General features: G+C 40.1%; 1 protein-coding gene across 2 annotated transcripts in view; it reads right to left on the bottom strand.

Moving 5' to 3' along the window:
- LOC119590709 (L-galactose dehydrogenase-like) overlaps positions 1 to 272 on the bottom strand; it is an 8,081-nt gene that overhangs the window by 1,174 nt on the left and 6,635 nt on the right. The gene's annotated exons all lie outside the window — the stretch shown is intronic.

The following is a 272-nucleotide window of genomic DNA, read 5'->3' as shown; positions in this document are numbered from 1 at the left end:
TCGCGCGCGCAGGTGTGTGTGCGAGAGAGAAGTCATAAAAGAAATACGAAAATACGAAAAGTAGGTGATCACTCCGTTTCGAGTGTTTCCTTTCCCTTCTTGTATTTCTAGAAGAAGTACACTATAGAGAAAATCATTCTTGAAATGAAGTCAATCGCTATCTATACCGTTATGACAAATTCTATAAGAAACATAACAGACGGTATGTGGTATTAGTGCGTAAGTAGGTTTATTCGACCCCTCGCTGCCACAGTATTCGGTAGTAGTGTATC

This window comes from Penaeus monodon, chromosome 27 (assembly GCF_015228065.2).
Source record: "Penaeus monodon isolate SGIC_2016 chromosome 27, NSTDA_Pmon_1, whole genome shotgun sequence".
In the NCBI taxonomy this organism is placed as follows: Eukaryota; Metazoa; Arthropoda; class Malacostraca; order Decapoda; family Penaeidae; genus Penaeus; species Penaeus monodon.
This window is presented reverse-complemented; position numbering and strand designations above follow the sequence as displayed.